This window comes from Lissotriton helveticus, chromosome 2_1 (assembly GCF_964261635.1).
Source record: "Lissotriton helveticus chromosome 2_1, aLisHel1.1, whole genome shotgun sequence".
NCBI classification, from domain to species: Eukaryota; Metazoa; Chordata; class Amphibia; order Caudata; family Salamandridae; genus Lissotriton; species Lissotriton helveticus.
In genome coordinates this window covers 2,090,041,453-2,090,056,564 of record NC_136059.1, presented here as the reverse complement: position 1 = coordinate 2,090,056,564, position 15,112 = coordinate 2,090,041,453, and the positions used below count along the sequence as shown (strand labels likewise).

Below are 15,112 nucleotides of genomic sequence, written 5' to 3'. Positions count from 1 at the left end.
ATCCCTGAGAAATGAAAACTACCTTTCCTATCCTCAAATAGAGATTCTTTAAATGTAATTCCTCGCAATTTAGCGAATTAGCAATTACCGATTTTTGTATTTGGGATGATGAATCCCAAATGCAAAAATTGCGCTCGCAATGGGCCAGATTCTCAGAATCTGGCCCTTTGCGAGCGCAATTCGGCTTGATGAATCAGGCTGCAAGCCCATTAAAAATATTGCTCTAGGTGACTAGTTCTCCGATTAACACATGAATCTGATTCACACATGGGGTTCTGCATTTATGATTTTTACAAAATTACATACTCCCCTCAAAATGTCACCGCCACACAAAGAATGGACCATAAATTTCAAAGAAAGAGGTGTACGCTTTAAATCTAAATAAGTGTAATCCGCACTGTTCAGGTAAAGAAGATGCAATAAATATAATTTAACAACAAAAACAAGTTTTCAAGGTATTTGGGTGCGCTCTGCTTATGCACATCCCTATCCATAGTAAAGTTATGGGGTTTGATATAATGAATATGGACAAACTGAAGAATTTCGTTAGATGAGGCAATGGGCTGCTTTCACGATGTTTGATGATGAAGGAAAAGCGCTCACAAAATGTGTGATGTCATCAACACAATGCAGTGGATACACCCAGCCTGAAATAGACACAAACGAATATGAATTAAAACAAGAAAGGGTAGTTAAAATGTCTTTAATCATGTATCAAGATTAGCTGAGAATGTGTGTTAGTGGAAAAGTCGACAAGTTTCTAATCGTGTCACTGTGACCTCTCACAGAAAAAGACATTAAAATAATTATGAACAACGAAATGTGGAAGACTTATGAGCGTAGTTAATGATCTAAACACACTCATGAATACACCAAACACACAAATGTATGAGCTCACATACAGATAACACGTAAAATACGCACACAAACACAATTTGAGGGATGTCTAAAAAGGATACTATGTTGAAGGAAATGATTCAAAGCATCGTGCCGTGTCTATGCCATTTAGCCTGCCTAAAATAGAAAATATATTTATCTTTGCTTCTACTTTGTGATGTGAGTTTTAGTGGATATTAACTGTCATTTAAGCCCTGAATATTTGTAATGATCAATTTTTTATCTGAGGGATGTTATAGAAATGGAAAGACATGGTGCATGATGTGTATTCCTGGATTAAATCAAACGAAACCATCAGTAGAGTTACGCAATAGCGGGGCCACTATGCAAAATGTGGTGAGGGCCCTATGAGACTCCCACATCTATATATCCATGGACATTAGGTTAAATCGGACCACCTGAAAGGTCGGGTTCCCTATACCGCAGGGGCCTGTGTTATACTTCTGCAAATCTTTAGGAAACATCAAAAGTGGTGAGTGACTCTTGGCTTGCGTTTCCTCAAATTAGAAAGCTCCAATATACATATGGATTTGCATCACAAGCCCAGTGAATCCTACACTTGTGAAAATGAGTTATGTGCATAGATTACCACAGATTGGGGACTATTGCCTCATATTCCATTTCAAAAACATCATTTTGCAGTCATGAACTTGTGTTTTTTTCCTATGTAGAAAATCGACCTACAATCACACGTGTGCCACTTCGGTTGCCTAAACTGACAGTACTAATCTAAAGCATAACTTATAGCTTTGGGTTACTTAGCAGCTATAATATTCTGCCTTGCAGTCTCGCGAAGATAGCACAGTATAGCTGTGACTGAATATTCATCCATGTCATTCCAAAATAAACAAATAAAGAGTACAAAAGTAGAAATAAAAAGGGTCTGCAGGCTCCCTTGCCCCTAGAAAAAAATAGCACTAAGAGTTGCTTAAGAAGTGTCTAGAGAAGTGAGATTATTTGCATGTTCATACCTATTCCCAGAAGAGCACCAGCATATGTGCGCACCTCAACAATTCATTTCAATACTTCTGCCTTGGGTAAAGAGGAGTGCATTTATGGGGGGCAGGCATCTCATCCTGCATGATTTTGTTTGGGTGCGGTATGGAAGCAGGGGGGCTGGCGAAAAGTGGCTTTACACTTGCCCTAAAGGATTCCACGTGGTCAGTCCTGTTCTGTTTTCACCAGAACGAAGTGCGACAGTCATACACATTTAGGTTCTGCTTCCTCGAACCCCTGCTAGCCAATTCGTGCACAAGAATAGTTTTTGTTCCCACAGAAACTGCTCACATAAATTAAGCAAAGTTTCTGAAGTTACAATGCACCCCAACATCAAGTGCAGCATCTGCCCACTTGAGTGCATCACTTCTCCAGCTTCACCAGGCCCATCCAAACCATTTCTCTGCCATAGAAAAAGATCAAGTGAGCTATCCCAAAGTAGTTGATTGCACAGGCTTCCACAGCAAAGACAATCACCTGTATGGGTCACAAAAGGCCTTGGGCCACAATCTCTGCCCCTCAGATAAGCAGCCAACATTCCCGCCTCTTACACGTGGCTGAGCTCCACATACCCACTCTATCATCTGAAGCATGCAAATACACATATAATAGCTTGCACATCAAACACCATGACCACATCCATCGCACAGTACAGCACAAACCAACATCACATACCCTCCAAATCCTGCTGCTGAATGCCCACTGCAGAAGTTCATAGTTGACAATTACAAACAACCTAGAACTATTGATCATCACAGAAACATGGTTCACTCATTCAAAGAAAGCTTAATGTCCTCATCCGTGAAAGTTACAGCAGCCAACACACAAACCACAATTACAAGTCAGGAGGGGGACGTGCCATCATCCACAAATATTTAGGGCCGTACACTTTAGCAATACAGACACCGAGTATTTTGAACAACCACTTGTCACTCTGCATTTTTTCGGCCTCCTTCAAATTGGCCTAAAGCCAACTCTGGATACTAGAAGAATTTCACAGAAGCAATTGCTTTGCAAATAATATCATGAGTCTTACACACCCTACATAAACTTTAACTTACTGGGTGACTTCAAGACGCAGACAATGATGGAATCCCCTGTACACTTCACAGTAATCTGAGCATCAGGCAGCACACCCCTGAACAGTATATTTGATCATAAATGAATTTAACTTCTTTGCGCTTGGTAGAAATTCACACAGGGATTCCTGGTAGGTGTAAATACATTCATTAATGCAGATCCCTTGGTCCAAACTGTGAAGAAATCTGAAGCAGCCTTTTCACTTAGGAGGTGGGAAATGTGTGTTCCAAAGTGTGGGTCGGCTTGCTAGTTTGTGAACACTCCTAAACATTTATGTTTGTTTGCGTTCGCAAACTTTGACACCAACTTCGATTCAAGCTCTTTTCACCTTGGAAATGGTCAGATTAACTCCAGAAAAATTCTAGAGTAATGCCTCATCCAGGACGGAATGGGAACTGGAAAAGATCGCCCACAGAATTGGAGGGGTTTAGAGGAAGGGCTTTCTCCGATGAAACAGCATGTTGTCCCCATAAACAAAAGTTTAATGCACAGGAGGCTCCCATTTCTGTGGTTCACTACAGAACTCTGCACAGAAGGAATGGAAACATTTACATGTAGTCCCATGAAATTTCTAGAAGTAGCCCAGGAAAGTTGCACCTGGTACGATTTTCCAAGAGTAATTCTGGCATTGTTTCTGAATAGAAAAAAAGCTGTAAAAGCTTAGGTGGAGATGTAAGTCTCAGTCAATTTTAAATGGTCCATAGTTACGATCCATTTTCTTTAAGTCCCACAGTTGGTTTGTAATTAAAGTGGTGGTTAATAGCTAACTGGCCTCCTATCTTGAGATCACTCAAGGCCTCACTAATATACTAATTGAACTAAAAATAGATTTTTGCTGCAAATTTAGTGGAACGGTCTTCATCTTTAATTAAACCCAAGGAATTCAACATGCGCTGGATCTTTGAAATTGGTGACACCTTTGAATACATTTCTTGGGGCTCCTTTTGCTTTCCGAGTAGATACTGGGTAAGTGTGCAGTAGCAATGATATATTATAGAGTGGTTCAAGGAAACTAGAAGCAGCCCACAGCTATTAGCAAAAAAAGACAACATCGATGTTATCATGTGGGTCAGTAGGAAAGAAAGCTAAGTCTTGTCTGGCAATAAAACTTGTAGCATTTGATTTCTCGGTAATAGCAGGGACAGAAATATGTAGAAAGTGAGCCATAGACAGAAAACACAGGCATTTATGAGCTATGGAAGATATAGTGAGGATCATCTCTGGATTTTTTTTTTTAGGTTCCTTGAATGTATGGATGATTTGGGAGGCACAAATGGAGGAAATAGGAAGTTGGCAGTGGGCACTCTAATGGTTAGCCTGAAAGAGGCATTACATTTTCAAAACACATTAACAATCTATCAGTTCAGCCCTACTATGAAGGCATTTCTTGGGGTATGTGTGTTGTATTGGATGCACTGTGGAACCCCTTTTTTACATATAGGTGTTGAGACAAAAATTACAGTAGAGAGGGAACCAGAGAAGGAATTGTGAATATTGATTCGTGGATGTTCAAATCCATTCAGTGCTACCTTCATCATTTACAGAAGCTACTTCAGGTACCAGCATCTACCCAGTTACAGAGTTGTCCGGCTGGGGTAAAATGACTTCTGTTAGAGGGCTTTAATGTATGTTCCACAATCATTTTACTAAATGGTTTTTTTTATACAAAGAGTGGATTACATCCATGCTAAGGTAGTATGACCAGGAGAACAGGAGCAGCATGTGCTAATTATAGCCAATGTTTAACGTTTGGTATGGGACATTATCAATTGGTGGTGAACTCTGGAGTGGTAGGCCAGATTGAGTGATCTTTTGGGGTTTGTTTCATGATGGGTGGTGAAGTATTAGAGCAATAGTAGATCTAATAGCAGTTCCAACCTCCATTATACAGGTAGGCCTACTGACAAGGATTGTTATACACAATTACAACTGCACACCTAAAGACTCAATCTTTGGAGCACCAGAGGAGGCTGCCCCAAACCCTTCCAGGGAGGGCATTATTGTCCTCGGAGAGCTACCTGACCTTGATGGATGGCAAGTTAATGGGGAGCCCACCAGGGAAGAATTCTGTAAGGCACACAGAACCCTCGAGGATATGAAGGCGCAAGTTGAGGCTCAAGCAACTGGTGACACCTCTGGAGATGTCCTCACCTATAGAAATAATTACCTCCTGTATAGGGAGCCTAAGGCATGTGTGCATGGGGCAACACATATGTTGGAGGTCCACCAGTGCTACAGGGGCTTCCTACTGGGACTGGCTCATGACATACTCCCTGCAGATATCTGGGGCAGGACAAGACCTTTGCAGGGCTTGTCTCCCATTTTTTGGGCCCCAGATGAAGACAGCATTATATACATAATGCAAGACATGTCCCACCTGCCAGGCCAGTAGGAAAAAAGGAAAAAAGCACGAGGTTCCCCTTAATCCCTTACCTTTTGTTGGCAACCCCTTTGAAAGCATGAGCATCAACATTATTGGAGCCTTGGACCCCAGTACTACTTTTGGCAACACGTTTAATCTGGTTTTGATGGACCATGCCACTAGACAGCCAGAGCCCACTCATCTGAGGACTGTAACTGCATCTGCATGGGTTGGGCCATGAAGGGGATTTTTATCTTAATGGACTTTCCCAAGGAAGTGGTATTTGACAGGGGCACCAACTTCATGTCAGCCTACATTAGGTCCATGTGGGAAGAGTGTGGGCAAACCTATGAGTTCTCCAAGGCTATCATCCTCAAACCAATGGGCTTGACAAGTATTTGAAAAAAATGATCTCGTAACCAAAAGATTATTTTGACACTTGGTTAACAGAAAGCTCACCTTCAGACACTATCAATGAAGTTGTGGAGGAATCAAATGTTTTCTTGCAAAACAGCAGATTTGGTGGCAGTATAACATCCATATTCAGACACAACATTAGGACATCTAGCCAGTCAATAGGTCTGTTAATAGATATTGACCACCTCCTTCTTATGCTGAGTTACAATGCTTTTACTATTTCTATTTTACTAATCTACTGCCCCCTGTCTATAACTGTTCCTTCACCTTTGATTATTTTGAGCTGGCAAGCACCCTCCTAGCATTGCATGCTCTCAACTGCTCATTATGGGTGATTTTAACTATGGAGTAGAGAACACAAGAGCTGATGCTAATGCACTATACTATCTGTTTTCTTCTTTAAATTTGTGCAACATATACAGCCCTGACTCATATAAAAGTTCAAATTTTAGGTCAGCTTTGGACCACTAACTTAGATTGTCTTGATATTCAGATTGTCCAGTGACTATGGACAGATCACTTCATTATCCATTGGCTAGTTCTCCTTCCTACTGCCAAAGATAGGCAATTTTAAGAACATTTAACAATTTGCCTATTAATGTGATTTAATTCAGGGAATATAACTACTACTTTGAATCACTACATTTATATGCCTCCTCAGTCAGTGGAAGCTCACTGTACTATTTTTTATACTGTACTCGGTGTGGCAGCAGAATCCCATACCGCTAATCAGGAAACCTGTCCCCTTATAAGCTCTCAATTCAGATTGGCTAAAATAAAACTCCATGAATTTGAATTAAAATAGAGGATAAACTACTGAGCAGATGGCACAACAGGGTAGAACACTGAAATGAATAGCTATAAATAGTTGATCTTCGGCGCCATACAGGTTTAGTACTCAGGTAAAATTACCTTTGCTTAGAAACCTCAAAAGGAAATTTTTCAGATTTTAATGAATAAACTCTCGTCCAGGTTGTCACAAAATATTGTTTCCTCTCAAAACTTGTGTGATCAACTCTTAAATTCTTTATAGAGAAGATTGTAACCATAAGTGACAGGATAGATTAACACCCCCCCTACCAAGCCACGTCAGTAAAACAATAAAAATATTGTTTTAGAAGAAAAAAAAGAATTTCAATCCTCTCATTACTTCATTATGCTGCCAAAATACTGGGACTCCACATGGGTAAGTAAACCTGTATTCAGCTACAAAACAATTTTATAATTTTGACATTTTGCAGATGTGCTTAAGTCCCAGCATACAGCATAGAATCGACCCTTCTTTCTAGGACTGATTCCCTTAGACTGCAACTAGACTTGGACCTTAGAAAGGCCTCCATTCTACTGGAAAAGTCATCTACCTTTGACACAGCTGATCATTCTATTCTTCTACACTGTGTCAAGTGTATTTGCCTTAGTGCTATAGCTTTACAATCTTCTTTCTAGTCACACAGAGCTATGAAGCTAAATATTGTTTCCTCTCAAAACTTGTGTGATCAACTGTTAAATTCTTTATAGAGAAGATTGTAACCATAAGTGACAGGATAGATTAACACCCCCCCCTCCCAAGCCACGTCTGTAAAACAATAAAAATATTTCTTTAGAAGAAAAAAAAAAGAATTTCAATCCTCTCATTACTTCATTATGCTGCCAAAATTCTGGGACTCCACATGGGTAAGTAAATCTGTATTCAGCTACAAAACAATTTTATAATTTTGACATTTTGCAGATGTGCTTAAGTCCCAGCATACAGCATAGAATCGACCCTTCTTTCTAGGACTGATTCCCTTAGACTGCAACTAGACTTGGTCCTTAGAAATGCCTTCATTCTACTGGAAAAGTCATCTACCTTTGACACAGCTGATCATTATATTCTTCTACACTGTGTCAAGTGTATTATCCGTAGTGCTATAGCTTTACAATCTTCTTTCTAGTCACACAGATCTATGAAGCTTGCTTTCTGCAATGGGCAGAGGTTAGCACCTAGCTTTGGAATACCTCCGTGCTCTGCTTTTCAACATCTATGTAAGCCCACTTGCGAAAGCCCTATGTAAAATCACCAGGAATACATATATGTAGCACTGTGGTATTTCTAAGACTTGATTACAATCCTTCTCACCAGTCCTTTTAGCTGATTATAGAATGTATATGGCAAACAATGGGCAATAATACATTTAATGCAGAAAAAATGAATTGTTTTGTCAATGGCTGAAGTGATCTAAGATGGATTCCTACTGCCCAGCCCACCTGGGATTTCTGTCCGTTTCCTTGGAATGCAAGATCCTCTCATTTCCATCCACAATTGGCAAACATATGACAGTATGGGCAATTATTGGCTCACATTTGACTATGTTCACATTCTCTATTTTGTTCTTCTACAATATCTGCTCCAGAAACTACAAGTTAATCAAGAATGCTTACTACTGGGGATTTCTCGCTCTGCTTGTTAGAGCTCTTTTCTGCCTCAGCTGTACTTCTAAACTACTAGGCAACAAATTCGTTTTAGATCCCTCTGTATCATGTACAGTGCACTCTTTGACTTATCTCCCAAATTTCTTAGGAGTTATTTTGCAGAGGTCCTGCCCCAATTGAACCCTTCGTTTTACATAGAACCCTTCTTTCTACTTCTTCCAATCTGCTTATTGTACTTAAGTAAGACAAGCAGAGGATTGATGGCCACAGATTTTCCATATGTTCTGACAAGCTCTGGAATGCTGCGCCTGATGTGATTCCACATGAAATATCTCACCTCCTTTTAGAGCTGGATCTTCCATCATGCTATAACCTTTTCATGAGCTATTTTGTTCTGATGTTATTGCTGTTTTTCTCTCTTTTCCATTTCTGTTGGTCACTAAATATAGCACCGAAGGATCTATGGTGTTTGTGTGCCCTAAAAATAGATTTAGCGTGACATACAAGTACAGTAGGAGTGTCTTGTGTTCCCCTTCTGTACAATGTGCATATGAGACAGCGCTTACTTTATTATTTTGCCTGCATGGATAAGCCCTCAATGGTCATGTTCAATGCAGTGTTCCTCTTCTGTACAATGTGCCTATGAGACACCTCTTACTGTATTATTTTGCCTGCCTGGATAAGCCCTTAATGGTCATGTTCAATGCACTCCATGTACACTTACCAATGTATTCTATTTTACCGCTAAATTAGGCTACAAAATGAAATTAGGCAAATCAGAGGATTGCTTTTCCAAGACCCATTCGGTGGGATGCTGCTTCACAACCCATGTGGATGGAGGGCAAGGGAAATGCAAACCCAGCAGGCCTGTTTCCCTCTAGGCCTGGAGTTGGTGATGCAATAATCCTTTTTTTATTTAGTACCTATAAATGAGGCTGTAAACAGGTATTTCAGAGAATGTTTCCTACAAGCCCCATCGAGCATCATGCTCTCACATTGACCACATGGATGGAGGGCAAGGGAAACTCAGGTACCTGCTTGCTTCTTTCACTCCTAGTGTGAGTGATGATGGAATATAGTGAATAATTAAGTGTTGGGTGCATATCCATTGATAAACAGGGTTGGGAATACCAGAGAAGAAATACAGAAACTTCTACACGCATGTCCCAGCCATCCCCCAGAGTGCATTTTTACTTTATCAATCTGTGACTTGTGTGCTGGGAGGACATAGTGGCAAGACTCAGATGGTCACAGACTGCATTGCATTTCGGCCTTGTGAGTTCAACCCAATGAAAGAGCTTTAAGAAGCACTACTGAGAGAGTCCAAGATGGTAGCCATATTAACACAGTTTGATTGGACAGACATTGTGTGCCTTCTCTGAAAGAACTTGTATTTCACTCATATTGGCTGGCTGAGGGTTTCCCCCCACCTAATATGGCTGCTACATTCAACCATGAAGCCATGAAGGGAACCAAGGGAAACCATTGGTAATGGAGCAATTACAAATGTGCTAATGTGCTGAAATCCTCTTGGTTGTAGAGCTTCCTCTCAACTAGAAAGGCTGGTGTTAAAACGTAGTGACACACTGATACTGAATGGGAGTCCGACCCTAGTGTGTCTGCTTTTGTTGGACCTATATGTTCACATAGTTGTGCTCTTTATTCATTGGTGTATCTTAGGTCCTAAACTGCCATTGTCTCAAGTGGCTCCATGACTCTGCAAGGCTGATACAGGCTCTGGGTACTTTGAGACCTGTGCTTACATTTGTAAAAGAATTAGTGCCGGTGCCCAAAGCTCTGCTCCAGTAGTGCTAATAAAAATCCATGTCCTGAATACCAATGTGTTGCATTCTCCTCAACCCTCTTTAACCCACTACCAGATACTGCTGCATCTATCTCACTCGTCAGCATCTGCTTTCTCTTTTTTTGCTAGTTTTTTCATCTTTATCTCCCGTTCTAGGTTTTCTTTTTCTTTCTCGTGCTCACATTCAATAACTTATAAGGAAAAATAAGTGCAAGTACCCAAAAATGAGTGCAGGTTGGCCCCTTTAGCAACCACCAGCTCACATTATGCACTGTTTGCGACACATGGTTCAGCTGCATTCTAGCCGAAGCTCTGCTGTGCCCTTCCACCGTCCCTAGTATCTGAGTGACACCGTGGCTCTGCCACAAATCCATAGACAGTGCATTCACTTGTGGTTAGTGAGCATGGTGATGACTGTCTTGGTAGTTCCACTGTAGTCTTTATCCTTCAGGAAGCCCTCACTACCATTGTCCCATGGCACGTCATGTGCATCCTTGAGGTCCTGCAGTGGGAATGCCTGAGTGAGCATCTGGAGGGCATAGTCACTGACATTGAGCCATGCACATTTTGCAGAGAGTCTACACTTTGATGGCCTCCAGGCGCAAGTGGCGGGCTCTCTGATGCCTAGTTTAGGTGGTGAAGGGGCTGTCTTTCCCTGGGATGCCCTTTTCCATCTGGTTATCCCAGAGCTCCGCCAGAGGCAATATCAGGTGTGCAGCGAGGAGCAGAAACGTGTGAAACCGCATGATCCATGTGATGACAGTCAACACACTACAGTGTAATATATTTAATCTTCAAATATTATCTTTTAGTTTTTCTTTTACCACAACATTGTCTCTTAACAGTACTATATTACACTACAGCAATGTTCTAAGTGTTACGCAGCAAAGCATCTAGCACTACCAACTATCGCACTGCTCTCTGCTCTTATTTGAAGCTAACATTTTATAGTCCCAGGTGTCTAGATGATAGACATATGCATCAGGTATTATGTTACGTCATATTATGAGAGCGCAGAAACAAAAATACACTTCATGTTATCTGTTGACAATTTCTAAGGCTCCAACTTGCCATATAACAGTAACATCATATCAGTAACATAAATGTAGGAGTTGAGACTGTGAGCACCTGACTTCCCACAAGCACTCAATCTGCTACTGCATGCAGTAGGCGCTTTCAAAAACACTAGGTTGTGGTTGGTGAAAAAGTTTAGTCACCAAATGAGTTTGTCTTTACAAATCTTTAAAGGAGGCTTGCAATAAACTGAGCTACCTATCAGCTACCTTGTTGGAAACCTTGCCTGAAGAGCCCTCCTGATTGCACATAAACCAATCAGAAGCCCAGGTTCAGCACTATTCTTTCTCACAGAGATGTGGCAAGTACAGACAGTTGGAACTTTGTTTGATTCAAAGCTTTCCCTATCTATAAAAACTCTTAAATGGGGATGGGTGTCAAAGATTGGACATATATTCCTCCGATCAACACAGGGTGCCATGGATGATTTACCAGAAATCAATCAATTGTCAAACCATTTACTTTCTTCTCCATAATGGATTCACAAGCACTCACAAATCAACACACATCTTTAGGCCAAGTCTCCTGGATTAAAAAAATTACTTTGCCTGTGCGAAAACATGTACGTTATAGTAGTGTGAGAGGAGAGTATGGAAAGTGGTGTAGACGTAGTTGAGTGGGCTTCACTAATGCTGCAGTAATTTGTAGAATACCAAATGTCGAGGCGGAGCGACCCACATCTATTCAATACATTGAGTTGTTTAATATTAGTACTTGATTATTACTGAGTAAGCGAAGAGTGAATTCAGTTTATGGTGGGCGCTATGTGAATGGACAACATAAGTAGTGAAAGTTCATGGATGGACTGCCCTCTGTTTTGTTTACATTCAGGTGAGACTAGTCCACCCACTATTCATATTCAATATTTGCTGAACTTGTGATACACGAGTTCGGTTAGTTTTTTTTATTGCAGGGCGTTGCTGGGTCACGTTTGAGGCAGGAACACCTCCTGTGTGCAAAAGCTGGGCTTCCTTTAAAGATTTTGATGAGTTATCACCTACATGGTGAAGACAAAACCGGGCATTGCATAGAAAGTGTGACCATATACCTAGAGATATTGTGTACCCAGTCAGGACCACAGGAGAGGCTCACACACTTATAACCATGGACACACAACAGGAAGAATGGAAGAGGTGAGTGACCCATTGAAACCTCACAGGAGGCTCCAGCCAGTTGCTTAGCTCTGGCTCAGCTCGAGGTCCTCTTTGACCCTCGAGCCCAAAAAGAGCAGAGCTTTCTTGCGGCCTCTGCCTGCCACCAGGCAGAAAGATAATACACTACAAATTGAAGACTAAGCATTAACTTTTCATGTAAAACCAGAGACAGACAACATACCAATCTTGTGGCTGGACTGCACAATGTGAAACAAGAAAAGCTGCGATCAATCTTGGCTGCAATGGTCGAACATAGTGCAATACTAAGTACATATTTAATTTCACCGAGTCTTGTTTTATTTCATTATCTCATTTAGGAGCACCTTCAAATACGTCAGTAAGATATGTGTTTTGTACACAAATCTCTTGTGTTTGATGTAATAGCCTATAACGTTGCTCTGTGTTTAAAAATAAACTATAAGTTAGTAAGAGATGGGCTCTGTACAAAAATCTCTCAAGCTTGATGTAATAGAGTATGATGTTGCTCTATGTATAAAGAGAATGTATGCCAAATTAGTGTAAACATGATTACTATTTTCTTAGTTCAAGAACGGATTTGTTGTCACAGTAATGTTTCTAAGTTTATGCTTTAAAAAAAAACTATAACTTTTAATTAAAAAAACCCTCATTGCGGTGATATAATATAATGTACTACGGTGAAAAGCTTACTTGTGTAACATGTTTTAAAATTTGAAAGAGAGTTTATCATAGTTTACATGATTTTTTTTAACTACCTGGCATGTAAATCATACAAGAAACATGAGCAGCCCTCACGCAACAAGAACAAGGGCATAAAGTATTATCAAACAACAACGGTTCTGATTAATGATACAGTGAATACAAGTGCAACAACCGCTGTATATATGTGTTCTGTTCACAGCGTAAGTTATCAAAGAGTTGTCACTAGTGTATATAACAATCATTATTCTTTATATATTTATTTTTCATGTACCAACCAAAGAAACCATAATAAAAAACAAAACACACATAACAAAAAAGCAACCCAGACATATACGTGTCATACAACAACAAACAACCACATATATCCGTATAAATCAAGGATTATTGAGAATCCATGCCCTTGTGTTAATTAAGGGTATCTCTAGTTAGTATGTTTGTGTTAACTATATCATTAATAAGATATGCGTTTTTTTTATTGACGAATATCTTTCCAAAATTACTAGTGGTCCGTCTCTCTTAATCTCAAGCAGAGAGGTCAGTTAATCCAAAACAGGAGCTGCTTGAGAAACTAGAAAAAGCCAAAAAAAAAGCATGTATAAACTGAGCTACACACATGTATGCTAAAGGGATACTTAAAGCAGTACAAAAGGGGGAGAATAGCTCTAGGCTTACAGGTTAGGAATGCCCCTGGAATCTTCAGGAAATATAATTAGTTTCATGTGGGCTTTAGTCAAATATATACCACCTTCTCACTCCACTGGATGGTGTTAGGAGATGAGACTGCACTGGAGCAAGCTAAAGAAGAGTTAAAAGAAATAGAGGCACTTGAGAAAGGTATGAGGGAGTGATGGGCTAACAGAGTCTAAACACCTGCTTGAAAACCTCAATAAAATCATCATGAATTCAACAGAACTGAACTAAAAAATTAAAAAGGCTGACACAAAGTCAGAATTGCTGTTTCTTGATGGTGAGTGTGTGTGTTGTGCATGTGAGAGAGCGCAAACTGACTTAAATGTATGAGTACATCACACTTACCAGTAGTAAGCACAAATCATGAGGAGAAATGCCATGAGTGCTAATAGTATCTGCAATTATATTCTAAATGTATAGCTAATATAGAGATTTAAGTAGAAGTGGAACTAATACAGAAATGTGTGACATTATATGATTTTAGTAGATGTGATTATTTCTGAATCCATGTCGTGTAGCTGTTAAAACATAAGATGGTATGCGGTTAAACGCAGAATGTGGTAGGCCTCAGGGCCAGAGCTAAAGGGAAGGTGTTTCTTTTCACGACACAGATTGTATTAATGTTTTGGTCATTGCATTAAATAGGCCATGATTTATAGAGATGTTTACTAAATAATAGAATAAGAATATTAACATGCTTTAATTAATGAAGAAGTTGAATGCTATAGTCATAATGAGAAATATTGTAGGCCTGAAATGTTTTAGCATTGATTTATACGTATATGTCTGGGCTGAGAAATGTTGCAAGCTTTTTCTTTTTAGAAGTCTATGAGAGTTGGGTTCTTGGCTGCAGATATCTGTCTGCAAAGGATAAGGGGGGATCCAATTATAAATGAATGAATAGAGGTCTGTTCAGTGGACGGCCTAGACATGGAGGAGGGTTCCGGAATGTTTGAGGGGTATCAGCGGGCCGGAGAAGAAACTGTGAAGCAAGGTCAACTCTAACGTACGAGGCCCAATACAAAGCATCATGGAAAAAGCCAGAAGCTACACCACGTGAGGGGCGTCTCGCAAGGGGCGTCTCAAATGTTGTTGACTGTTTTGTATTAGGGACAGCACCCCTGGGTGGAGCTAGGGCAGATACCTGAGGACCCTTTAGAGAGCGGATGGGTAGGCAGAGAGGGGTCATGACTGGAGAACTATAGGTTTTCACCAAGAGACTTAGAGTGGGTGACTTCCCTTGGGGGTCATTCACTGCTGACACCTTTGTTAGGTTGGGATTTGGTTAAGTAGGGATACCATCTAGAGCAGGGTAGGGACAGCCTAACCTTTGCGTTTTCCTCCAACCTAAATGAAGGAGAGATATGCGTCTATGCTGATAGCTTTATTATTCTTAGAACTTGTGTTAGTGATTTCTGTTGCTCGTCTGAGGGCTTTCCGAGAGCACATGTATGTAATTGGACCTGTGTATCTCGTTAATCTCATTCTGAGATGCTTGTATTTGCAGCTTATCATATCTTTACAATAAACTTTTGAAAGCTAGAA

At 40.3% G+C, this 15,112-nt stretch overlaps 1 long non-coding RNA gene across 1 annotated transcript in view; it reads right to left on the bottom strand.

Annotated features, from left to right (window-relative positions):
* Positions 1-243: 243 nt before the first annotated feature.
* The window catches only part of LOC144819057 (uncharacterized), a 59,765-nt gene continuing 44,896 nt past the window's right edge, over positions 244-15,112 (bottom strand). The window contains exon 3 of the long non-coding RNA XR_013607209.1: positions 244-647. This is a non-coding gene — a long non-coding RNA (uncharacterized LOC144819057). The remainder of the gene's footprint in view (positions 648-15,112) is intronic.